This window comes from Apus apus, chromosome 15 (genome assembly GCF_020740795.1).
Source record: "Apus apus isolate bApuApu2 chromosome 15, bApuApu2.pri.cur, whole genome shotgun sequence".
NCBI lineage: Eukaryota > Metazoa > Chordata > Aves > Apodiformes > Apodidae > Apus > Apus apus.
The window spans coordinates 4963200-4990244 of NC_067296.1; positions in this window are offsets into that span (position 1 = coordinate 4963200).

The following is a 27045-nucleotide window of genomic DNA, read 5'->3' on the forward strand; positions in this document are numbered from 1 at the left end:
CATTCAAAATCCCAGTCCTTTCGTGTCACTCTGAGCTGATGCCTCAGCTTTTTGCTCCCATGACAGGAGTTTTGAGGCTGTGTTAGGTACCTGGGGGTGAAACTCAGGTATGTAGGGATGTAGCAATGGAAAGCAGAAGTAGCTCTATGGCAGTAAAAACAAATACTGAGTGATGAGGCTCAGCTACACAAGCAGAAGGTAGTAGGTACTATCCAGTTGCAGTAGATCCTACCCAGCTGGAGAAGCATGACCCCTTTTCTGGAGTGTATTATCAATTAGCAGCTACAGCAACCAAGGATTACTGTACTTGCCCCAGGACCAGCTGGCCCTATCACGATGCAAAGGAATCCAAAGGTGATTTAATTGTGCACTGTGTTACCTGCCCCCAGTGCTGTCCTATTTTTCTTTCTCTGGGTATGACCGAAGAGGGATGAAGACAAGAAAGTCCAGTAGAGACTAATCTAAATGTGTACTACATAAGAGAGTGAGAGAGGGAAAAGTTTTATGGGCTGCAGTGGCAGAGATCTAATCCTCTACAACATTTTTCCATACAAAAGCCTCCTGGGCTCCCTAAACTTTCAAGCTGCTTTGAACAGCTTTTATTAGACCTCCTTTGCCTGCTTGCCTCATGTGTATTCCAGATGTTGGTGCCTTGAAAGATAGAGAGAAGTTCTTAATTCTCGAGCCTGGTTTTGTCGTCCACTGCTTTTGTACCTTTTAGTGTTGCCTTGGGTTTCTCAGCACTGCTGCTGGAATTTTCATTTAGCTGTGTGCTCTACATGTCTCTTCCAGAGTATCCTTCTTTTTCAAAGAAAAAGTTGTTTTGAAGTCATCTTCTGTACCTTCTTCATGAAAGCACATACTGTTTCCTTGTCTTTTCCATACTGTGGCTATTCCAGGGTTTAGGCTCTCTGCAGGCCAGGTCAATGATAAGATGCTCAACATCCAACAACAAACCTTCCCAAGATCATAGCACAATAACAAGTTCAGGTGGATGCCATTCATCCTGTGCTGTTGTATCTCTTGATAGTGTTACCCAAGCTTTGTTATCAGTAAGATAATGCTGCAGAATTTGCAGGTAGATGATGCTTTAGGCATGATGCCAGCAACAAGAGAATTTTATTGAAATAAAGAAATAAAGATCAAACACTGTTATCAGCTGCTGTAAATAGGAGTTATAATCCTTTGGGCTCCTCAGACACAGGCTGCTAAATACCCTGTTTGGCTTTTACGCCTGGGTATCCCTTAAGAAAGGAGAATTAGTGGAAAAAATGCAACTTACCTGACATAAGAAGAGGAAGTTTGAGGAAATTATTTCCGTGCTACATTATTAAGAGTACAAGTGCTTTTACTTGAAGTTTATTAATATTAACAAAAGCCCTGAACAACAGGGTTTTGTTGTTGCATTAAAAATATTGCTTTCCTTTTTTTCCCCCTCCATCCATCTCTCACTCTTTCTCTCCTATCTTTTTCCTTCTTTGTCTTTTATTTTTGGTGCTCTCTCATTTTAGTTGATAAACAGAAAAGGCAACAGCACTAGAATAGTCAGTGCATTGTCAAGGGGCCTGCCTTAATCTCCTGAAGTCCCTGAGGAATAGTAGGGCTGTGTTAAGTGGGCTTCAAAGGCAGAAGGTGGAATGAGGTGTGATAGGAAACCAGCTCTTACTAACTGGTTCACTTCAGGCTAGCTTTAAATAAATTGCAGCTCTGAGCTGCTTGGACGTTGACAAGAAGGCTGTGATATTTGTGGCTGCACTACAGAGAATTTAAGCCTTTTATAGCAGGAATGGGGAGAACCTGAAAGGTCTTAAAGCTGTGAAATTGTAAAGCAAAAACAAAACAAGCCTCTCAGTTTGGAGGCTCCCTGGGCTTGTTCCTGGATTGCTTCTCTCTAAGACAAACTCTACCTGGCTCTTAAGAAAACACACACTGCATTCCTTGGTGTTTCAGGTTGGTTTTGGGAGTGGCTGAGCTCTCTGGCAGCAGCTTTGAGAAGTGCCATAGATGGAGTTTTCAGAAGAATTGGGATAATGGGAACCGAGTTCTGGAAAAAATGCTACATAGCACAAATTTGGGACTCACCAGCAGCTGAATCTCTGGGAATCAAAAAAGAAATCTGGAGCCCACATTAGGTGCTGTTCAAATCTCCATTACAAGGTGCAAATTCAGCACTACCAAAGCAGTATGTGGGCCAGTTAAGGGTTCAGTTAGGTCTCCTCATCACCTATCATTACCACCATAGATGCTTATGGATCTAAAAAAGCACCCAGTTTATCTGACCCACTAATTGTGGAAGACCAGGGTGGAGACTTGATGACAACTGTGGCCTGATTTTTTGTCCATTCAAAGGAAGTCAAAGAATAAGTGCAGCTTATTCCCAGCACACTCCTAACAGCATTGATCTCCTGCTTTTCAGGTTTTAGTCACAGTGTGAGTGTTACATTCTCTCTTGCTCCCAGCTGTTTTTCCACCCTTAATCACCACCAATAGAGATGCAGATTGCTATTGATGTTGGTATAATAGCTGGCCCACTGATATAAATCAACACAGAGAGCAATGGGATAATGTAGATTTACATTAGATGAGGCTATAGTATGCTTTTAAAGGCAAAGTCTTGAAAAGCTGAGGTGACTGTCCTCCTAATTCATCAACAGCCACTACATGTGAGGTGGCCTAATAGAGAACATAGTTTTATTTGGATAAATACTGTTTAAATTTACAGGTTTGGCAGCTGGAATACCTTAATTTTTAATAAATTTGTCTTAGAGATATGTTGATGGAAGTGTTGTCCTCCACTTGGGTAAAGAGCTCTGGCCAGCCATTTAGCTGGGTGAAAATTGTCCTACATTGCATTTTCCTACCTCTCCTTGGAGGAATATGGATGCTGGGTAATCCTTAAGAGCAGCTATGCCCTCATCTGCTCCAACAAGATCAGCAGGAGCAGGACTGTCCTCACCTTTCATACAAATCTAACCACATTAGCATTCGTTCAGGATGCAGTAGTATAATCCCCAATGGAGGAGCAGCAAGAATCAGTTCAAATAGTGGTGGAAACAACCTGAATTGCCACCGTGCTTGGAAGGGGGGAATATGGTTTTAGCTGTAAGACAGTTCTTCAATGCTCTGATAGCATGAAGGGGCCTTAGCCTGAATACAGTCATAACGTATGCTTGCTCAGAGACTGATTTGCATTCAAAATAGTGTAAATAAGCTGGTTTGGGTGAATGACAATCCAGTTTCTGCATAGTGAAGAGCTCTGTGTCATTTGTATACACTCATTTCTCCAACCACAACCATTCTTCAGTTTGGCTTTCCCTTCAGAGAGAAGAGGTTGCTCTGAGTCAGCAAGGGTCAGACTAAAACCCCAGCAAATACAGAGCCTGAGCATGGGGGGAAGGCCAAGGAGAAGAGTGGTGAATTGAGTAAATACCACGGAAAAAGTGGAAACCTCAACATGGGTATTCTCATGGGATTTTCACTAGATGTAGTGCACTTCTCATTTCCCACCATGGCTCACCTCTCTCACTTACAGGCCTTTGTTAACCAAGCCAGGACTCAAAGTGAGGTGAAGCCACAAAAGGGGTCAATCAGAGACCAGAAGGAGTTAATGACAACAGGGGGAACTAGCAAGCCAAGCACCAGCAGGCTAGCAAAGCGAGCCTTCTGCACGGCCAGACACCGTGGCAAGCTCAGGAGTCTTGGGCAGGTCTCCCTTCTCCTGCAAGGCTGGCCTGTTTCCACAGCCTCTCCTCGCACATCTCCCTTCACCGCCCGGCTGTGCTGTGGGAAGGTTGCTGGGAGGTGTGAGCACAGCTTGTTCAGCAGCACCCACTCACACCATTCCTGAGCAAGACGGGGCAGGCAGGCACCCGGCTGGCAGAGCTGGCTGAAGGGACAAAGCCAAGTTCAGTCATGTGCCACTAGCCATTCCTCAGAGGCTCGTCAGCTTCAGGGAGCACAGCCAGCAGCTGCCAGCTCCTGGCCACCATCCTTTCCATGAGGCCCTCTCCTAAGGAAAGGGCAGGTCGCCAGTGGAGTCAGCACCACGGCTCCGGCATGCCCGGGAGGTGCTGCACGTAGCACGCGTGAGCAGGCAGGCTGCACTCAGTGACACACTGAACTAGGGCCACAGGAGAGAGGTGCAGAAAAGCCAAGCTGGTGGGGAATCCAGGTCCAGGTCCCCTAACCCAGGCTTTGCAACCAAAGCAGCTACCACCCCAGGGAAGTATGTTTGTTCTACCAGTGCCGAGAAGCTCCTTCATATGCACTGACTGACATCTGTCAGTGCCTTAGTTGTGTCAAGAGAGAGGACCCAGGTGACAGAGATCAACCCAGTCGTAGATAGGGACACTTCATGACTTGACTCCAGTTCTTCAGATTTTAGCTTAATTTATGGGGGGAAAAAAGTCATTCTACTTTCAAGAATTTTTTGAAAAAAACTAAAAGACTGTAACAGATTACCCTCCAAGACTAGAAGACACCCCACAAAATATCCTAAACAAAAAAAAACCTTTGAATGGCAAAGAAAAGTTCTGGGTTGTTTTCTGTTTTCTGGGGAGAGAGGAAGGGAATATACTTCTGTATCTATCAACACATATCTCCATATATATATATATATAAATACAGGTATATAGATATATGTCTAGATATATTATATTTTGTGAATGGATCAAATATTCATCTGCACAACTGTGACTGAACCTGCAGCCTAAAGGAGAAGTGTGGGCTGCAGTAACGCTGCCTAGTTCAGCCCCTGCACTGCCCTGGTGGGATGTGCAAACTGAAGGAGAAGGTTAGAAGCAAATGCTGGCAGGGGAGGAGTGGACTTAGAGGATGGGCCATGATCTTGTGAGTTGCAGTCTATGCCCTGCTCTGCTCCTGGAATAATGCAATGGTATGTCATCTCACACTGGCAGAGTTGCAAGGTACAACCAATCCCACAGACTGTCGGGATCTCAAGGCTGTACCCTGTTCACTGGCTGCCTGTAAAATGCTGTGCAAGTCCTGCTGCCCTGAGTGTGAATGTTAATTACAAAGAACAGCAAAGTTACTGAGCTGCTAGACCCACTATCAATGTGGGTGTTATCAGTGCAGATGTGTCCTTCCTGCCTGTATGCTGCCAGGTGTCCTCCCTGCCAGCTGGCAGAGCTCCATCCACCAGGGATGGCCTTGCCACTGTGCAATAAGGATATCTGCCTGACAGTCCAGCTGAAAGCTCCTATACCAATGGCTGACCAAGACTGGAATAACAAAACCATATCTCTCAGGTACAGCCCTCTGTGAAATTCTCCTTGATTTTGTGCTGTTACAAGTTTTCAGTATCTTAGGAAAAAAATGAAACAGGAAAGGACTCTTAGGATGAATGGATGGAAGTTCAATATGCCAAATGCCTCATTGCCATTTGGAATGCTACCTAATCTAACCCAAATATTCATTCTTTGGGGGGGGAAAGGTGAAGAATGTACATCCAGTGACACCTGCAATGCAAGGATCAGTGACCAACAGTCTCTCTAAGTCACTGGAGGTCTAAAATACATCCAGAGCAATTCTAGTTCAGGCAGATTGCAAGTGGATAACATAGTTTGCTCTTTTCAGCCCTTTCCAAGACTGCTTGTCTCCTGAAATCAAGTCATTAAAAGACACACTTCTGAAAGCGGTATAAGTATTTACCCCATTGAGAATGCAACTTGAAATTTGACTTTGGATAAAGGCTGAGACAGTTCACTGCTGTAACTGCCTGGCTTGCTCCTCTGGGGAAGAAGGTTGCTTGGCTCCCATTGCCTTCACCAACTAGAGCTGTGGAGGGCCTTGTACCTAAGACGATCCATGCTTTGGTCTTTCCAGCTTACAGTGGTAGAGCAGGATGATCAACAGATAAGTGCATGGTGCTGGATCTTGGGCAAGCTGCTGATATCTCTCCACTCTTCAAACTGGGCAGTCCCCTACATCAGTTGGTAGCATTAGTAGCTTCCAAATCAAGAACAGCTTGGAGTTTAATGGTGAGGCACGCTGTGCTCAGAGAAGAAAGCCTTTTAATCATTTGTCTGTTGAACAGTTACTGTATTTGATTGTTCAAGGTTTTAATCTTGCACTGAAAGTTTGCTCCTTTTGTTATTGAAGTCACTGACAACTTTGTTGTGATCTTGAAGAAAGCCTAAGTCAGGACCAGAATTAACTTTAATCAAGGGTCAGAAAATGTTATAAGAGATAAAGAGCATGAATGGGAAAGAGAAAAAAATGGTGTGTTGGTTGGACATTTCCTAAGCAGGTTTGTTTCATGCCTCTAAAGCTGCACAGTTTTAACTTTCTTTAAACCACTGGTGATTTCCTATTTAGATGTATAAAATTCATTAGACAGTCCTTAAAAAAAGATTCCAAATAGACCACAGAGTTCCCTCTCCATTCATAACAAATCCATCTTTATCAAAAGTAAAGTGGTAGGGAAGGGCATCCTCCAGTGTCCATTTTCAGTTGTTTAGTTACTAGCCTAATCAGTGACAACTTCAGAGTTTGATTTATGACATAACAAAAATTAAACATATCCTTTTCTCAGAAGATTGTAACAGAGAGGGTAATTACACAAATACAGACTAAGCTTATTATCTTTCTTTTTCTTGTGCTATCTTCCCTCCTCTTCCTTTTTACACTGCTGCATTTCCTACATGTAGTCAGTGAAGCTGAAAATGATATTTTGATAATGGGCACACAACAAACATTTAAGAGGGCTGGTTGACAATGTGAGACTTTGTGAAGGAAAAGAGGATACAATGAATAGCTATAATGGGGGTCATTAATGAAGGGACTGCTTTATTTTTTTTTCCTGAGGAAGCCTACATCTTAATGCTTCTCGGGTTTCCTTCTCTATTTATACAACACTGTGGAGGTCAAACCTAAAGTTAGGTCTTTCCTGGTAATGAAACTTAGGTCAATAAAGAATTTGTTGAGCATTTTTTGACCTACATGTATTCTGCCTGCAAGAGATTCTGCCTTCCTTTTTGTGGGTAATGTTCTCTTCCATTCTGCCTCTTCAAATAATTTGGGAATGAAAAATGAAACGAAACTATCAAAAATATCTGCATATCCCTGGCTGATACAATTTGTACTCCAGTAATAGCTAGGAGTCTTGGTCTGAGACAGTACTGTGCGAGGAGCTGTATGAACACATAAATACAGATAATGTCCATCTGCAGAAGTTTACAATGAATTTTTTATAAAACTTTTTTTAAATTTTAAAACAGCACTAAGGCTGTTTATCATCATGATGTCAAGAAAGAGAGCTATTCTTATGAAAACTCACCTTAAATTCAGACCAATGTTTCACTTAGGGAAAATCTAGTGGGTTTCATTACAAAATTTGTCAGAGCTGGCTGCTCCCAGAGATGATACATCTGCTGTTTTCCTCCTAGCTATCACAGGTTTTCCAAAGGGTGACAGGAGCAGTGAATCTAGCTTTTCATTGCTCCCTGTTCACATCTCAGCCCCTCCTGTGACACAGGCACTAAGGCACAAGCTTGGCTTGGAGACCTCCACTATTGGGGTGGCAAAAATCCAGCTCCAGCCATTTTTCTGAGAATCCTTGAAGCTGCCGGGAAGGTTAGTGCCTAGATTTGTTTTACTCTTCTGTGTTTATTAGTTGTATTAAACTGCTGCCCACGGGGCCATACAGGGATGCACTTTCTGTGTCTGTGAGGAAGGAGCATACCATGAAGTAAGTATTAATTTTCCTGCTGGGTGGATTGTGAGCCTAGTGAGCAGGTGCAGGGTAGGGAGAGGAAGAGAAGGAAAGTTTTCTCCTTTAGCAGCAGCAAAGTGGTAGTAACATTTTGTCTTATTGCTGAATTGCTTTTCACTAGAATAGCCTGCAAAGAAAACCCACTCCTCAATACCTCAATTTCCTTAATGACACAGAAATCCTGAGATGAGTTATTCAGTGTCCACATCCTTCCTGTTATGTGCATCCTGCCCACAGAGAAGGAGGCTTCTTAATGAAATAAGCCTTTTTTCCTTCTCTTTATTTTTCTTATCCCCTCTTTTCCTCTCCACTTCATGTTGTAACTCACCTCTTCTAAATGCAGAGAGAGGAAGAGGAGGAGGCACACCTTGCTCCACAGCCCATGAAAGCTGAGAAATAATATTCTTAAGGGCCAGCACATTATGCCTTAGAGATTAGTGTCTGGATTGCCAGGGTAGGACATTACAGATGAGTCTGATATGCTTTCCAGGTCAGGGTCAATGAAGATGATGTTTCTCTACTGCCACTACAGCTGAGGAGAATGAACCAAGTTCCAGCCTCAGTTTCCTCTTGGTAAATCAGAACTCAAATGCCCTGACTCCAGAGAAGATCTGTTGCTACTGCAAAGGGCTTTGCTATCTGTTCTGTTCTAGTAGGTTTTTCCCCCAGTTTCTCTTTTCATATTTAGTTAACATCATCCATACTGTGATAGGACAATTTCATGTGAAGTACGCAGTAAACAGCACGAAATGGCTCTTCTCACAGAAAGGTTACAGAAAGCCTCTTGGGTCAGCACTGAAGGCAATGTTTGGTTCAGCCCCATTTCTCCTCTCCTTTCACCCATGGTTTCTGTCATGCATTTCTGTCTCTTTCTTAATTTGAACACAGAATTAATGAGCACAGTCCTTAGTCCTCCCACAATTGGAACTGCTGAGAACTGATTCCAATTTCCACTACTCCAGCCTTTTCCATCCAAGGCACAGGAAAATCAATAATGTATGAAGTGTTCAGATAATTTTACCAGCTTAATGCTGCTGAAAGATTTTCTTGTATAGGAGTGATTCTCCACTGGCCTTTTTCGGGCAGAAACTGTCCGTGTTGACCCAACAGGAGTAAGGCCAACATTTACACTACAGGGAGAGAAAAATAAGTTTATTATTGTTTGGTTGTGCTTTGTTTTTTTTAAAGATGTAAGAGTTTGGATGGTTTCCACATTCAGACATAAGTTCATAGCTATCTAAAGAGTAGAGTGGTCAAGACTTTTAATAAATCCACCCACAGCATCAAATTATATAGCTGCCAAAAATGAGGACAGTGACAAGAACCAATAACCACATGAACAGAGAAGAGATGCTGGGAAAAAAAAAGAAAAAAAAAAAAAAAAAAAGTTGTTGATCTTCAATAAGCAGGATTTCTTTTATTTTTAATGTAGCACTATATTACCACATATGGTTACACATGCAACTTCGGGGAGCTAGCTCTGAAAACAGTACTTTTACTAGCTTTTAATAACACCAGATGTCTGTGTGGTGAGAGGGAAGGAAAGGACTGCAATTGAACTGGGAATTGGACCCTGTAGACTAGTTGAGCCCCAAAGCTGGAGCAAAGTCTCTTCCCTTCATACAACACCACTTGTATTTTTAACTTCCATCTAGAAATGGAAGATGCCCTGGGTTTTCAGATATGATAATTCCCTAGCCATCTGTTTGATGCAAGGATAACATCATGGTACTGCTGCTTATGCCACATTGAGTGTTAAACCATTACACAAATAATGTAACAAAACCACTCAGCTTTCTGTTGTTGTTGTTCTTTTTCTCTGAAATAACCAAATACAAGTATTTTGTTGTTCCATCTCACTAAAACACACCAGATGGGCTTGAGAGCCAGAGTGCAAACTTATTCTCATGATCTCACCACACAGGGGGAGAAACCATGTTAATGTGGTTGTCCACCTGCAGGGACATTGTGGCAAAAGTCAATGATGGGATATAGGAAATTTCTATATTTCCGTGTAGTAGAAATTAATCATTCAGTCTCTATAATAATACAATATTATGTACTACTCCAAAGTCTGATTATATTGTGAATAAACATGACTTCCTACCTGCTGTGGAAGTTGATGCTGATGATTACCATAATCAGAAACAGCACAATGTGTTAAGCGTGATCACAAAATAGCTGTCATAGCCTCATCACTCTCCTCATTCATGGTATCTGTTCCAGGGGGCTGATAACCCCTTCCTCAGCAGCACCTGGCCAGTGGGGGATATTTGACAGCAGGAAAAATGTCTTTCAGACTGGGAGGGCTGAGGAGCAGCTCAGCTCTGTCAGAGCTATTCTCTATCCAGAAATACACTAGTACCAATCAATAAGTTGATTTTAGTGCCGAAGGACTGTGTGTGGTTGAATTCCCTTGGTGTTTTCCTTTGCTTTCTACTGACAGTTGCATTTCTGACAACCTGGTACCCATGGGAAGGAAAAACATGGGTGGGCAGAGTTGTAGTCCAGATGGTGGGACAGGCTGTGATCGCACTATGTGGCACACCACGGCAAAGGGACTCTGCTCACCTCTTCTGGTAAACTCAATCTGCATCAGGAGGAAGGCTTTCTGTGCACCTAACACTTTCCCCTCTCGTTCTTTGGTGGATGTGGCCTAGAAACCTCTGGTACACACCATGGATGAGAGGGCGTGCACTGTGAGTGCCAATGAGTGAGTCACAAGATAAAAGCTTGTCAGCCGTGGTGCACAACACATGCTGTACTCTTCAGCTGTGGTCCACCCAAGGGTGAAAGGTGAACAAGTACCAAAATCACTGTCTGTTCCCACTCTCATTGAGCTGGTTTGTCTGTGCCTTCCAGTTGTACCATTGCAGCCTGCCAGGCCAGCATTTATCACACATCCTCTCTCTGGCACTACTAGCACCCAGGATCACCCAGCTATCCCATTAGTGGGTTTGGTTTGCTTCTTCAGGAAGGATTTGAGATCCACAGGATAAAGCATCACTGACAAACACTAACCTGGAAACTGGTCTCTCAAATTTTTAAAAATCTGGAAACCCACCCTTTCCAATTCAGACAAATACTTTGTAGCTATTTTGGAAGCCAGGGCTCACACTATTAGGGACTTTTTGGGTGAAGGACAAGCTAACATCAGAAGTGCTTTGGGATGTGGATGGAAATAGGCTGGTGCAAGCCAAGTGGAAAGTACATGCAGAAAGCTTTCATGTGGAGACAGGTGGGAATGAGGTAGAATTAACATGTATGGAAACACTGTCACATACCTGCTGCCTCCTTCATTTCTTCATTCTCAGGACCAGTCTGTTCTTTTCTTCTCCCTGAACTGAAATTACAGAGAGAATAAATGGACACACAGAAGTTGCCTTTTTGAGCCACAGACTTTTTGGCCTAGGAGAGAAGTCAAATATCCGTATTTTTGCTCTTGTGCTCTGATTTGCTGAAAAGGTATAAAAAGTAGATGCCTTTGGGAGCCACAGTTTTTTGTGAAAACAATAATTAAAAAAAAAAAAGACAGATGATGACAACACTTCTGCACTTTTTCAGGTTGTGCACTTTTTATCCCCCTGCGTAGTTCATAAATTGCAGGCTATAAAATACAGAGGAGTTGTCCTCAGATTTAATGAATAGAATATGGAGCCAATCTAGTGTTTTAAGAAAAGATCCCCTTAGTGCAATGGAGAACAACGATGCCAGGGTGAGATACAAATATCTGTAATAATTTCTGGGTTTTTAAGACTTTAGCGGAGAATAATCATAAAACAGGCTTTGGAAAAGTTGGTATTTTTACCCACAGAAAACTACTCTGCAGCAGCAAATAGACCTGAAGGGAGATCACACAGCCAGGGTTTCATTTATAAAGTGACTGTCAAATTTGAGCCTTGCACCCTGCAATAACATCTTCTACAGTCTGTCTCTGTGTTTAAGGAAGCAACTGTACAGAAATATTGTGAATTATTTCTGTGGTGTGGAGAGGCTACACATGTCATTTCATCTTCTTCACGCTGATCCTTTTGGCTTATCACTGGTTTGGGATGAAGGCTCATCCTCAGCTGTGTATTTCTTAGATGCTCAGATCGGTGTGAAGGGAGGAGGCAGAGCTTGGATTCTTCATTGCTCTGCAGCTGGTTTAGTAATTTCCATCAGTGCAAAATGAACACGAACCACCACTCAGGCAGAGTGGTGAATGGTCATACAAGGTGCATTGGCAATGGAGAATGAGGCACTGGGAGTATTGATTTAGCAGTCCATGAGCGGGTTTTCATTGTTTTTTTTAGAAATGTTCACAAAGTTTGGTGCCAAGAGCAAAGACAAACAGATTTTTCATCCAACAGTGGAAAGGAAAAAAAATTACTACTCTGGAAATTCAGTTCTACAAGCTTTTGTAATACTAAACATAAAGGGATAAAGGAGGCTATATTAATTTTATTCCTTGCTGTGGTGGTGGACATACATTAGCTACTGGAAGCCCCAAAGCACTACTTAAGGGATTACAAACTCTGCACATGCAGCTCAGCAGTCACTAAACCATTGCCACCTCTAGGCTGAAGTAAAGCAGTCATTAATATGGCCATGAATACTGATCGGGATTTTCTGGCAATGATTTTAAATTGAAAAATGCCAGTTGATGGAAATCACAGGTGGTGATTTGAATGTCTTATTTTGGGAGGGGAAGTGAATTAAAGAAGAATAATATTTTTGCTTTCAAATTTACTGTGACTTTTAATATAAAGGACACATTTTGAAATGAAAATAAAATATTTTAATTATATAAACAAAAATAAAGAAAGTTCATAAAAATTATTTGGTTTATATTATCTGAGTCCTTTTAAGTTTCAGAATTCTCCCTTTCACTCAGTATTAGGATGGGAAAAGTCTAAACTGAGAATTGCTTGTGGATGGGAAACTCTTTCCTGCCCACCTCTCTTGGCAAACCACTGTGTTTCTATTTTGCTGCTGAAACTCCAAAAATCAACAAGCTATGGCTGGATCAGAGTTGATCTTGCAGTGAATGAGAAATCTTCCCAGGATACACATTTGTTCAATAGCATGTTCATGGCCATGGGAATGTTTTGAAAGGTGAGGTTTCTGTAATAACTCCTGTGGCTTCTTCACCGTGGGAAGGTAAGAAAGTGATAAACATGCCCTCTTAGTCTCTTTCCACATTTATGTTTGCTCTTCTGCAGGAGGAAAACATTAGTCTGACTGGTTTGCAAATGGGAAATGGTCATAGCACTGCAGCCATGCAGACACTTGGTGTGGCTGTGGGGCCTGCAGCACACTGTCATTTCAGGTGTTCTCTGCCTTCCATGATGTCTTGGCTCTATCTTTACCCTTGTCCCCTATGAAGAAGGAGAACTAAGAAAATTCAAGTCTAAAACCATACTAAAATAGCTTTTCTGACTAAGTCAGAACCTACAGAAAAAATGTGTTCTAAGGAGGTAACCTCAAGCTAGAACTGTGTCCCCACTATCTGCAGGAGAAAGCTGAACTCAGATGTTGGGATTGGTGCTGAGAAGACCTCAGCAAAGTTATTATTTCTAACTAACCCCAGAGCTCCTTTAGAACCAATGTCTCTGATCCTTGCTCCAGAATGACTGAATGAGGAACATCTTTGCACTTACCTATTCATCCTACTACGATGGAGTTGGCCTTCACTAGTACAGTATCAATATACTTCACAGCTCCCAGCAGGAAAAGGTGAGCAAAGAATTGGCACTTGCCTTGAATTTTGAGGCAGCATTTACCATTGCAGTGAGCAAAGGGAATAGCCACAGTCATCTTAGAAAAGGAACAAATATATAAGCATATAATAGCTCCCTTTGGAGAGGAAGAAACTCTACTGGGAGCAGCCCTTTGAGTTTTCTAGTCTCCCTAAAGAGGCTGAAGACATAAAACTTGTTCTTCTGGACTGGGAAAGTCTCTCCTTGAGGAGAAGACATACTTAATATCAAATACCTCCAGATCCCAATGTGCAGATGTCTAGAGTTCTGATTCAAGGCTTGATCCTCAGAGTTTAAGACATTTGCCCAAGACACAATCCTGATCTGTTTATTTGTAGACCAGGGCTGGAAATGCACATTCTCTGGGGCAAGGACATTCTAAGTCAGCTGGTGTTTGCAAGACACTTGGGAGAGGGGGACCAACACATTGCAGAGAGAGCTCCTTTCTTCCCCAGGAGTGTGACACCAGCACACTGACCTGGCAGGCTCAGAAATCAGGGCCATTTAAGCAAGTTCACTCATCTGACTGCTGATCATATGAGCAGACAGCTGTACTGGGAGATGAAAGAAAGTAGTGCTTTATCAGGTGGTTTAATTTATAATTTCCAAGAACCAGTTCATGCAGGTGTCCTTGTTCTCCCTCTGCCCCCACAAGTGCAGAAAAAGATCAATCTCAGAAATATTTAGAATTAAGAAGGGACTTATTTTTTCTCTCTCTTGCCATCCCAGGCTTTTAGACTGGGAGGGAAAGGAAGGGGGATACAGGGCGTCAACAACAATGAGCAGGAAGGGAAAAGATGCCTGGCACTCAGAGAGTTCAGGCTGGGACAGTTTGATCTCTCCCAGAGCACTCTCAGTGCTTGAAGATCACTGCTTTTGACACGTTTCTCCGGCTGCTGAATGAGAGGATTTACTTGGGTGAAATTTAGGCCCGAGGGGGACATGAAAATCATATTCATAATTTGAAGTGACATGTGATTCAGGATTAAAAAGCTGGCTGGCAGAGAAAAGAGCTGAGGTTATCCTTTTGAGCTGTGCTAATGCAGAAAACTGTGTTTTTAATCCTGCTTTAAAAAGGCCTAGAAGGTTTCCAGCTGGGGCAGTTAGAATATAAAGGAGCAGTAAAGATGAGGAATCCCTTTTTCAAAAAGAGGAAAAAACAAAACAAAACTACAACAAAAGATCAAGTTCTGCTTTTGTTTTTCTCTGATAGCAAGTGGTTGAAAGAAAATACAGATGTTTTTAAGCACCGATCTTTGTCTGACTCCTTAAAACAGCACATGCAGCAAGCACAGTCACTGGGACACAACAGAGGTGACTGCTAAAGGAGACACTGGTGCCAAGGAGAGAGCTCCTAGGAGCTGTGGTTGCAAATTTCCTCAATTTGAGCATGTCTCTGGGGGCCTGGGGTTCCTGTAGTAGCTCCTCCCTTTCCATCACTTCCCAGGAGATCATTGTTCCTTGTACTAATCACAAAGCAGAAAACTTGTCCCATCCCACCGGGCTTGAGGTTGTGTAATTAATCTCTGCTCCTTCTCATGTCTTCTTTCCCAAGAGACCCTTAACTGTAGCAACAGTGTGTGTTGACATCATTGTTTCTTGTGCTTATTATTTAATAATTATAAGGTTTTAGTTGATCTTCCTCTAGATCTTTATTTTTTTGTCTACCATTTAACTGTCCTTTTCTTTTCTGGTAGTATTTTTTAACTTTTTTAATTAGAGCAATTTTCAGTAGTATGGGGCAAGAACTCACTTTTCAGTATATATATTTCCATATTCTGAAGAGTATCTTAAACGTGACATACTGAAATTTAGTAAAATGCATCTCAAAGCAACGTGCAGAATGAGCAAAAAATTGCACAATTAGCATGTTAAAAATACGTTTTTTCCATACTTACCACAATAGTTTCTGAAAGACTTGAGTTATTTCTTCTATAATTTTGCAAAATTGCGTTTCACAAAGGAAACTATAGAGTTAGTTGCAAAGTTCTGTTTTGATATACTTTAGTTGATTTGAATGGGATGGTTTTGGCCTTTCTATCCTTTACTATTTCACATGAAGTCCCTTTTGAAACACAGAAGTGAATGATATGAACAAGCATATGTCACATAATATTCCTGCTTTTCAAAGTGGACTTTCATTCTTTCTTCTCCTCCAAAATGCACTTTTAAGCTAAAATACCATTTTCTAAAACAAATTAGCACTGACAAAAATAAAGCAAACTTCTGGCCAGCTCTAGAACAATTCACATGAGATCAAGGTTTCAACTTCCCTGTCCCTCAAGATACAATTATTTCCTACCTTTCCTCTCCTCACTCCAGAAAATCCTCAGTTAAGACAAAAAGAAATGATCTAAAGCTAGAGGAAGTCAAGGAGAGTTCCTCCATGCATTGACTTGAGGTTTGGGGAAAGCTCTGGATCAATAGGATGCTATTATTAATCTAATAGTGTATATATAGAATTTAAGTGTGCCATCCTATTATGTTTTTAAATTATGCTATGGAATTCTTTTAAACTTTATTCCATTTCCATGACTAAAAATGAAAACTTACTATTTTTATCTCTTGCTCACCCTGGTGTGGCACTATGGCTGAGCCTCTCTCTCCAGCATCATGACTGGATGCTGAACTCCCACCATGTAGACTTGTTCAAATCCTCCTGATAAATATGAAACTGAAGGGAAAACAAAAAGATCATGGACTGCAGGAACCTAACCTGAGGATATGATCTGACCTATAAAAACCTTTACTGAAAGCAATGCTACATGAGAGAGCAAGCGTTGCATGCTGCTTCCATCACCATTTCTAGCTCACAGGATGAGCAGTCAGGGAAGAGGGAAACCACACCAAAATCTAAACCTCTGTCCCACCACTGTTTTCACTTGTAAGCTGAACACATCTGATAGTGAATCATTAAGAGACCATAAACTTGAAACCAAATTATGCTATTTTTTACTGAGACACTTTTCGGGGTAGAAGAGCACTTTCAGTGTGACAGATCTGGCTGCAGGCCAGCAGACAACACAATCCTCCAGGGAATTTTGTTACCATTGCTGGCTACACTAAGGGTACATGCTGCATATTATATGTACTCAGGGTAGCAACTTTTCCCTTAAGTTCTTAGTGGAGTTTCCTGCTTTAACGACTTCATCAGTGATTTCTGTTTGTTTTCTTGCTTCAAGTGTTGGCACATCACAAACTAGACAAACTTGCCAATCTCTGTCTGCATTGCTGTCTCCAAAAGACCCAGTTTGGGGGGACAAAAGGGAAATGACTGGTTAGGCTGTGTAGTCTAAATTCTTCCAGAGAGAGATAGTGTGTAGTACACGGTGCTGCATTGACTTAGGAGATGTTGCTGTAGGTGCTCAACCAGCAAGGCATCACTGAAATGCTCTTTTGAGCATGGCAGAGGCAGTGCCATCTTCCAGTCTGGATGTCTAATTGACAGTTTGCATGTAACAATTACCAAAACAGTGGTCACAATTACAGTAATTACACGGGCAAATGAAACATGCAATTGCATGTGCCCAGTTCTAAAAATCTGGGCACAGTTAATTGCCAAAGACCACCAGGAAACTCTGCTCAGAAAAGGAGATCCAGCTTCATCCTCAGGCTGGGCTGGAGGGCATGCTAGCCCTCTGCCTGGTGCCTCATATTTTCCATCTCCTCATTGTCTGTTTTGGAAGAATGCAGTCTGAATCTTGTCCTGAGCACCTCCTCTTGGACTTGAATACTTACCCTAAGTTTGTGAATTGCTTTTGAAATCCAAAACAAAGATGAGGCCAGCCTCTTTGGAGGGAAGACACTATAAGCAGCATCATGCCACTTTATTAACTGAATTCTCTGAGAAACCCAAAACTAACTTAGATCATCTTTATTCATAGGAAAAAGTCCTAGGCACATTTGCAGAGCATTTCTCTAGGTTACTCTGGCCAGTATGACTTAACAGTTGTCATTTCACTCTGTGTACAGGAGTTGATGTTTTATCAGGCAGCTTCAAAAATGGGATTGAAGTATCCAAAGTTATCTCAAAATAGAAAAAAACCCTAGAAGCATCATGTAAGTCAAATACAAGACTTTTAAATAATATTTTTAAAATACTATAATTCCATTGTTAGGAATAAATTTAATAGCTTTATCTTATTTTATTATTAAGGTTAACTGAGTTTACTAAAATTGCACTAAATGTGATTCACAAACTCTTCCCACATTCTCTTGCCACTTCAGATCAGAATATAATCATGCAATCATTACAAAAAAAATTTCACAGAGACACACAGACACACACAGACACAATTACAGACTTATTTGAAAACAGCCATGAATCCACTTGTTTGTAGGTTATTTTAAGTGTCCATGGTGATCAGAGTGCAATAAAGCATAATAAAGGACCATTGAAAAATGAATAAATACAAAAATCACTGTGCTTTTATAAGTGGAGTGTTATGAGAAAGACAGACCATTTTCTCTGAATGTGTAATTTTTATTCTGTCTCTTTAATTTACATGAATAATTAAAATAGATTCAAGCAATCCTGTGCTTCTATAGTTTTTCAGTATTAGAAGAAAATGTACTATAAGAAAAGACTAATCAATGAAATGCTGCAAATCATAATAGGGAGCCTGATTTGGAATAAAAGACTATCCTGATTTTCAAACAAATATGTAAGGAAATATCTGAATATTACTTTATTTTTCATCCCAAACTTTGAATTATAGAAGCATCTAACTTAGATCTACAGTGAGGAGAAAGAATACGAGGGGTAAAAGTCCTAGAAATTCAGATTTAAATCCTAATCATTGAGCTCAGCTTTCAGAGCCAGTAATGTTTTCAAAGTGAATGTTGTTAAACAAGATTAGATATTTGCTGTACACTTCATGAAATATCTTGCACAGATATTTAAAAATGTAGCAATATGTGTATACACACACAATTTAATTAGACTAGTGAATTGATAGTTCATGTGGCCATGAGCCATCAGGTAGCGTACTCTAATGGACACTTCCAGGAAAATATTTTCTCCCATTGTGCTCATTTCTCCATCCACCATCCATCCATCAGTTCAGCAGAGTGAGGAAATATTTTGCATCCCCTTCAGGGCTCAAAGAATAGCCTATGGACAGCTCTTCCAGAGGAGCATAACAGAAAATAACTGGAAAGCAGCTCTTTTATGTGAGATGTTGCTGGGGCACTTGAGCATGCTCAGCAGTCCCAACATGCTTTCCTAAGATTGGACAGCTTGGTCTGTGTCTCTCCAGGGTTTGGGGTGTAGCAGTCCGGGTGCCTCCATCTCATCTCATTTAAAAATCCTTCTCCAAGCTTTATGAAGTCTAAACTTTCTCTAGAGAAGCATCGTCCAAAGTGGATTCTTCCCATGTATGGATGGGACAGGATAAATCATGGTTTGGAAGTGTCCATCCCTCCTCTTTTGACTTTGCATAAGCAAATAACTTGTACTAACTTCAAATAACCTGTAGTCAGTGAAGTAGGGGAGTTCAGTGCCAGGCCAGGGACAGTGCTGTCCCTCTCCTTGCCACCTGCCATAGCAGCACCCAGGTTTCCCAATGGAGACCAGGGCAAGGGACCGTACCCACCCCTGACCCTTCAATGCTATCTCTGCGTAAGAAAAACACCACACAAAGACTGAAGTAACTCAGTTTATTGGATGTTAGAATCTGGCCTGGTTTTCTGGCACATGACTCCTCCACCCAGCCAGAGCTGTGAGTCACCAGCTGAGCCCTAAAGTTACTAATGCAGCTCCACGTACAATCAAGTTGCATATTTTGCAGCATATTATCCTTTTTGGGTTTGGCAAAGTGAAGTGTCTGTGTAACAGGCAGAGGAGGAATTATGATGAGCTTTTCCCAGCTGGACTTCTTGTAATCATCACAGGGATAAAGAGTTCCTCGAGACTCCAGATCTTTCCCTGTCAGGCTCTAAGCCTGTCTTCGGTTCTGCTGAGCTTGTCAGAGTTTTTATTTACAAGATTCAGCTCAAAATCTGCCCTGCTAGACTAAGCCAGACTGTTTCTGCTTGTTCCTTAATCTCCAGGCTGCCTCCCTCCACATGTTAAGGGACATTTAGTTTGTTTAAGGCCTGAGGCAGGCGTAATTACAAAATTTAGGCAGAATCCTGAACTGACCCCAAAGGTCTTCCTACTCAGACAGAAATCATTTGTCATAATGAGCCTACTCGTAACCTGCTGACCCTTAGAGCTCAATTAATTTCACGCAGAAAAAGTGTTCACAGCCTCTGGACCCCGCTGCAGGAGGGATTTGCACAGCAACATCTCCCACTCACACAAGCTCATGTGGGCAAATGGGCTTAGAAATTTCTCCAGGGAGAGTAACCAACAGTGACAGGGCATTGTTTTTAAAGCAGGATGGTGAAACGAGATATTTCTGCCTTCGGTTGCAGAGTAAACGTGTGTTCGTTAGAAAAAGAAATGAAATATGCAAAAAGGCATATAACGGCTTGTGGGTGCATGGTTTCATTTTGTGTCCTTTCAAACTCTTTAAAACACAGTCATCTCTATCGAAGAGAGAAGTGATGTGTCAAAAGGGCCTGATTTGCCAGCCTGCTGCAGCAGTGCACCCTGTCCCAGCAGCTCCACCAGGCCACATCACTGGGACAGGGATGGGAGCTTCTCTAAGGGCATGGGAAGCAATATGGATGATCTGCAGTGGAAATAACCAGCTTGGGCAAAATGCTGCAGCAAAAGGGCCATAGTCCTCCCCATACACAGAGCTGGGGTTTTCTGCATCACACTGCACTGGGGCAGGCAAACCCCGAATGCATTTTGGCATCAGATCTCTGCTAGCTGAAGATGAACTGCCTGGATTTGAGCACTTCTCAGCTACTGGCATAACCTCAGGATTTTTTTATTGTTTTGCTAAAGTCACACACAAATTAGAACAAGAATAGAGCTTTAATCTGGATTTTTTTTTAATGTATGTTTTCTAGTACTTGTTGTCTCAGATACCTCAAAGGAACATCTGTGCAGTTCAGCAAATGAAACTAAAGTCCAGCTAAACTACCCAAAATTATCTGTCTTGTGCAAGCTGGTTGTGGGGATGACAGGGAACAGGTGAAAATGGGGCTTAGAGCACTTAAACCAGTGAATACACAGTCAGATCCCGTGGCAGGCTGTGTCTTTGGTTATATCAGAAGGTTGCACTGGCCCTAGTTGTGTTGGAATACATGTTACTAGCCAGAATAATAAAAATCTGGCCTGTTCGATCTCTTGGCATGGTCCAGCCAGCCTATTTAATTAAGATGAAAAGCACAGTCAAGAAGATAATTCAAGAGACATCAGTCATCTTAGACAATATGAGACAGTGTTGTTTTTTTTCATCAAATCATTGAACCTGCTTATGCATTTGCGGGAATGCATGTGGCTGGACTGGATTCTCCACAAGGATCTTTCCAACAACCATAACTATTTGCACTTACATAGCACCTTCTGGCTGCTGATCCCGATGTTATAAATCTGTAGGTTCATAGGTGAGAGCACAGTAATGAATCTGAAGACCATGTGATAAATTGTGTTTATTATGCACTTTCCTTATACAACACTCCTAATAGATTTTCACTAGAAGCAAGTCTTGGACTGTGCAAGCTCTGTTGAGAGCTCAGCTTCAGCCAGAAAGCTGTCTTAGGGAAATCCCCAGATGGCACAATATTGGCATTCTCTGTTCTCTACCACCCAGCCTTTTGGCATAGGAGGCAGTAAGAGGGTGAAGCACAGTGCACAGTGATTAAGCCATTGCAGTCACTAGCTGCAATCGCTTTCTTTTGGAAATTCAAACTTCTTTCAGTTATGTAAGAATGGGCTTTAGATGTTACTGCCCTCTGAGAGCTGGAGGATGGCAGCGAACTGCCCCTCCCTCCTCTTCTTCCCATTTTGCACACAGAATAGGCTCCCCAACTAGGACACAGTCCCTGGAGTTATACACAGCATATTGAATAGTGCAAGTGTACAACAGCTTCAACACAGACCACTCTCCCCAGCTTGATAAATTCCTACTGTTTAGTTTGCTTAACTGATGACATAGTTTTCCCCCTGGTTTGTGCACAATCTGACAACATTCAGAAGCTGCTTTTCCCCTACACTGTTGTCTCAAGTGCTGTCACTCCTGAAGATCATAGAAGATAAAAATAATGCATGTTGAGTGTGTGTAAGTGTGTATATCTATGATACACGATTGCTGAGCGTTTATGACATTAATCTTCACTCACAAAGACAGAAGAGATAACTCATAAGTTATCCCTCTGCTCAACCATGAATATAAATGTCAGGCTCCTAATGGAGATGTTGTCTAATGAAATATCGTGAATTATTGAATCTCCTGAGCCATGTACAAATTTCATTTCTTCTTCCCTTTTGGGTTCAGATTGGGATTTTTGAGGTGATGCTATCAGCACTGCAAAGAGCAGATGGAAACACTGCCAATGTAGCATTAAAGATCTAATCTCCATACTGTGGGATGCCTGGGGGGATGCTGGCTGCCCATTCCCATGGCATCCATAATTAAATTTACATTAAAAACTATTATTTTGGAGACCTGTTCCCTTATGAACCCAATTTGAAGGTGAAGCTAAAGAAGTATAAGGCTACAACAGACAATAGCAGTGTCTATAAAGTGTAGTGGTGCAATTAAATAACGTAAAGTGCATTGAGTTACTTTGGTGCCAACTCAACACACTTAAAATGGCTTAAGCCTTGTTTAAATAGGTTTAGCTTCATTTAGTAAATTAGTATAGACATGCCAAAAAGCCTTTGTAATTTACCATTGCTTCTGGCCTCATCAGCCTGTATGTCACACTGGTTTATATCATCTTTGAGACATACTTCGAGACAACTTACCTCCTGATTCTTCCTTTTTGCTTTGGCCTACCAGATGGGGGGGATTCATAAGTGACACTTTGCCATGCCCCAGTGGAGTCGTGTCTAAGGGCAGATGTGTGCCTTGGAAACCTTGGTGGAAGTTCCTAGGAAAACTTCCACCTTTCTTCCTTGAACTCCCAGCTCAGACCAGCAGTTCTCACCAATATTAGTCTAGTCTGCTCAGTGATCTGCTTGTGTTTTACTCGCAGGCCCATTTTAATCTAAACTGCACTTCTTCATGCTACCAGGATGAGAAATTTTTGCTAACAACCCATTTGACCTGAAATAAGTCCAAGTGCCTTCCCACAACCAGCTCTGCTGGCAGATCCAAGGTGGTAGATCCTCAGAAGCAGTGGGTGCTGGTACATAAAGTTTCTCCACCTATCTCTCTTTATTTGTCTCCTTGAGAAACACACAAATTGATTTTGCTGAAGCCCATTTCCTTCAGGGCTGATCTCTAACTTTTAGTGGAGAAACGTAACTTGTCGCAATCCAAGCACTGTGCAGAATGTCTTGGTATGTGTAAATTGTGACAGATAAAGCTGAAATTTCATATTTGTCTTTACAAGGTACAAATAACCAGACAGATGATCATACAGAGAGTTGTGTAGCTCACAGGGAGTGCTTGAGGACAGAGATCCCTCTAGCCCACCAACACATTATGCAATAGTTGCACTGATATCATGCTTATCCTCAAATTTGCCCTACGATGTAGAGATGTGTTATTATCCCCACTTACAGCTGCAGCACAAAGGATGAGGGTAGAATAAATGACTTGCCAGAAGGCAGATGGGGAATCTATGGCACAGAAGATTATAGGAGCCAGGTGACCTGTGTCTTCGTTTGGCTCTATGCCCAGAAAATCTCCTTTTCTTCCTGTAGTTATTGTGCCTTCCTTCTGCAAAATGGAAACCTCTGTTGAAATCTCTAGCCCTCTAAGGTTACAAAAAAAAATAAATATATCTAATTCCTAGGTTTAAAAAAATACAAAGGAGCCCTGACTTACCCTGTAGGCCTAGACATATTGCATTATTTTACTATTTTTAAGAAATGACCCAGCATGACTAATGCCTGTATTGTGATGTGGCCTGATTTTGGCCAGAACATTACCACTGGCCTCTTTTTTTCCATTTACATGAGTCAGCTCAGCATTGTACATCCAGAACACTGATGGTGTTAGTGGGTGCTCCTCCTGATTATCTGGAGAGACCCAATAGATGAGGCACACCATTTGTGTATCAGTTTCCCCACGTGGCACAGCTGCCTTGCTGCTCCCTGCAGCAGAGACATTTAATGACAGAGCTCTGCAATGCTGAGCGTGAGCTCCATCACATCATCATCATCCGCTGACACAGGGTCTGCACTGGGTTGTTAAATTCCTTAAGTATTTATTGAAGCCAGTAGTGCCTCAGGCTCCATCTCCCCCTCCACATACCTAGCTGAAAATTGCTGCCAGCCTTTGCCACTGACCCTTACAGGAAGCATTGAACCGATCCCCCCTGACAAACACAGAGCAATGGCTCAGCCTTGCTGAGTGACCCTCGCTGAGGTCGGCTTGACACTGTAGGCAAGGATTGATTGCAGGTAGCAGGTGAGACCCTTTCACTTCACTGCCTCTGGGACTTGGCCAAATGCTCTGTGCTTCAAGCAGAACACATCAAATGTGGGGATAGGAGCCCCAGATACTTTTATTAGGGCTGTGTGGCTGCTGATTATCTTTTTGGACTTGTAATTGCTGGGTGAGTGGATGCTTTTCCTTCAGCATAGTTACTGGGGAGTAGCGGAAGCATTTCGCGCTTCCCTGGGCAAAAATGAAAATGAGCACAATCTCTCTGCTCATCACCCCCCTTCCCTGACTGCCTCTGCTGTGGCTCCATCGATCTGCGGTGAAGATACTCCCCATTTACACCACTGTCCAGAAAGACAGAGTTTGATTTGAGGTAATTGTTGTCCAATGCAGTCGATAGGGCCTCTATCCTGTGCTTTATGGGAGAAATATTACAGCAGTAGTGATTTTGCTGTTGCAGTGGATTGCATCAATATACGCTGGAACTGATGTGTTAGGATCAGAAAGGTGACATTTACTGCAGAAAAGGGAGTATGTATTTGGCCCCAAATTTAGCTGGGAGTTGAGAGACATAATTCTATCTTCAGCTGGAATCATTTATCCCAGCTCTGGCTCTTGCCAAAATAAATAGTGCTTCTTCATGCTCACATGTTAATGCTGTTGTGATGAGCAAAGGGTTCATTTATTTTTTAATTGCTGTTCAAATAAAGCTGTTAAAATCAGGGAGAAACCCAAATTCTAGGGACCTGGGTGTGTGTGATACAGTTCTTTATCTGCTCTGTAGGCTAATATTGGGGGGGGTATATTTCTTCCTAATTTATATTAAAATTAGATGGAGAACAAAGAAAAACAGAGAAAGAAAATGCCTGGTCTAAATCTGATTGAGGTTCTGAATCCCAAATCAAAGGAGTGAGGCATCCTCCACGATAAATATTTTATGAAGAGCACACATAGCATGGTAATGCCCACAGAAATCTGACAGTTTTCTCTGCTTTCACTGTCTCTGCTCTAGTTTTCCATCTGTGCCTCAGGTCATACAATTGAGCCTTGTTGCTTCTGTCCTTGCCTGTGGTCCCTGATTCATCACTTTTCAGACATCACTTTGCTGTGTCTGGAAGTAGCAAGCAGGAGAGACAACTTTCTCTGAATTCCCTGCTCTCCATTTGTACTTCTGCTTCCAGTTTGCTTGCTGCTCTCTTTCACTTCTTTTGCCCTTTCTCTCCTGTTGCATTTCTTCCTTTGCTACCTTTTCACTTTTTGGTGTCACTTGGGTAGAAAATTACCCCACAGTGTGTTGAGGGGGGGGACTCCTTGTACTGCTGAAGTGGTTGACCCTGACGCTGGCTTCCCTGAGCAGCCTCTGTGGCTGTGGACCTGTGCTTTTGCAGAAAACCATTCCTTTGTCCCTGGAATGGAAGCTGTGGGTTTAAGGTGACCCAAAATATCCCCAGGAGTCCGAATGCTTCTGAAAACAGATCCCAGAGGAATCCTCCACCTGCTCCTGGTGAGGCTTTTGAGAGAGAAAAGCTCACTGATTCCATGGAGCTCTGGTGCATTATCATCCAGCAGATTTCTCACTTTGTTTAGGGGCAAGCCATGGCTTTCTTGGTTTTGAACATGCTTTACTAAGGCCTAAACTGCTGAGGTGTTTTATGAAAAAAAAACACCACTGGTTTGTTTCTTTTTCTTTTTCTTTTCTTTTTTTTTTTCATGTAAAGGATGGCTGGGGATGAAGAATCTCACCATTTCTGGGTAGATGGTTCCTGTGATGCATTGTGATTCCTGTTAGAAATGTGCTCCTGCTTTCCTATTGGAGTAGACCTAGCCATTATTTTTAATTTTAATTCAGCTTTATAGGAACATTTTCATCACAATGAATTAAAAAAAAAAAAAAATGAGGACTCTCTTTCAAGCTCTTTCCCTCAGTCACTTACCACACAGTGTAGGGCAAAGAGAGGATTCCCCACTGCAGTTCTGCCTTTTCTTGAGTTTTGTTTAGCCCCCTTCCTTTGCTGCAGCAGCAGAGAATACAGATTGCACAAAACAAGTGGCATATAAAGTCCATTGCAATCAACCTCCTTCTGTCACCAGGCCAGGAAATGAATCTCAAGTTGCAAATACACCTTCAGCATGGCAGGGTCCTGTGTCACAGTCTGACCTCAGCTCCCTTTCACCCAGCTCCCAGCTGGATTCATGTTGGTTCAACAGTCAGCCAGCACAGCCTTCTGGACATACTTTTGCAAAGAAATAAAAATTGAAATTCAGTATATTTACTGCAAATGACAAATGAGAGTATAAAGCTGAGTAGAGAAATTACCCAGGAAAAAAAAGTATCCCCCCAGGATTCAGATCATATTTGAGTCTGTAACTGGATCAGACAAGCCACAGCCAGTGAAACTACAGAAATTCGTTGTGCACTGAAGAGCTGCAAAATATGGACCTGTGGCTGCTCTACCAATGTCTGCTGGATGCTCTCTGCTCAGCCTCTGAAATGTTCATTGTGCTCTCCTTGGATTTGGAGTTAGACCAATTTTAAGGAAGAGGCAGCATGAGCATACTTGTCCTGAGCATTGCTACGCTAGAAATGGCACAGTAGTATGAACGCGTATTTTCAACACATGGGCAAGGTCTGGGGCAGCCTGTCCCAACAATTTGTTGACAGGCCAACATTTATACAGCTGACACTGCAGCATGGGGGATTGTCAGGCTATTGAATATTTTATATTCACTTGATGAACTAGATTTTGCGTGAATTATACCAAAAGGATCAAACAAGACAGTCTGTGTTAGGTTCTCAGCTCTGCCTTGAGATCTGCTCTGTGACACTTTTAATCTCGAAGCTTCTGAGCTGGTTTCCAAAGATGAGGCATTGATTTTTCCTTTCAATTAATACAAAACGCCCAAAAGGAAACAAATTAGAAGAATCACAGAGAACCTGGGCAAAGCTTAAAAAGAGTGTGAAAAGTTTTGAGGGTATTTGGACATACATGGAAAGGAATAAGTGACAAGTCCAAAGAGAAGCATGAACCACCCTAATTCTTCTCCCTGCTTTTGGGCTTGTACAATAGGCTGACTATAGATGGGCTTCTCCAACATGTGGGTATTGGTGTTATCTGGA